The sequence below is a fragment of the Tenrec ecaudatus genome, chromosome 4, assembly GCF_050624435.1.
Source record: "Tenrec ecaudatus isolate mTenEca1 chromosome 4, mTenEca1.hap1, whole genome shotgun sequence".
In the NCBI taxonomy this organism is placed as follows: Eukaryota; Metazoa; Chordata; class Mammalia; order Afrosoricida; family Tenrecidae; genus Tenrec; species Tenrec ecaudatus.
Window position 1 is genome coordinate 134,527,373 of NC_134533.1, and position 782 is coordinate 134,528,154.

Consider the following 782-nt stretch of genomic DNA (forward strand, 5'->3'; position numbering starts at 1 on the left):
ATAAACAGGTAGTCATATAGCTGAGAAGCAACAAAATCTATATGGAAGAAGCACACCAGCCTGTGTGATCATGAGGCGACAATAGGATCAGGTATCAGGCATCAAAGACCCAGAACAAAAAAAATCCTATCAATGTGAATGAGGGACAGCACAGAGTGGGGACTCAAAGCTCATTTCTAGACAATTGGACTTCCCTCACAAAAGAGTCACAAGGAAAATATGAGCAAGTCAGTACAACCCCGATAAAACATACAACTTTCCACTAGTTCTTTAATGCTTCCTCTCCTTCCAATTTTTTTAAATAGTTTCGTTAGAGGCTAATACAACTCTTATCACAATCCATACATACGTCAATTATGTAAAGCACACCTGTACATTCATTGCCCTCATCTTTCTCAAAACATTTGCTCTCCACTAAAGCCCTTGGCATCTGCAGCTGTGTCAAATTCAGTGCCTGCCCCACCCATGGCTGGCACTGGCCCAAAAGGCTGCCACAGAGACACTGTAACTCATGGGCCCTGTTCCTCTGGTGAGCCTCAGGGATAAATTTTGTTACAGACATTAAAAAAAAAAAAAGGCGGAGAGGGGGAAGATGGCCGACAGGGAAACCCGCATACTCTGAGAGCTCCTCCAAACAAAGCGGGATTGGCGACGAGGTAGCTGAATAGTAAGAGTCTGGTGAGTGAAATATCCCCCTGGGACAGCACCCCAGTCCTACCCCACGTATTTGTCCGGAGCAGGGGGCTAGGTGAAAGAGGACCGGACTAGTGGGACATCTCTGG

General features: G+C 45.9%; 1 non-coding gene across 1 annotated transcript; it reads left to right on the forward strand.

Moving 5' to 3' along the window:
* The first annotated feature begins 431 nt into the window (after positions 1-431).
* LOC142447627 (small nucleolar RNA SNORA5) lies at positions 432-564 on the forward strand. Its single transcript, XR_012784296.1, has one exon. It is a non-coding gene; the product is annotated as a small nucleolar RNA SNORA5 (small nucleolar RNA).
* Positions 565-782: the final 218 nt, after the last annotated feature.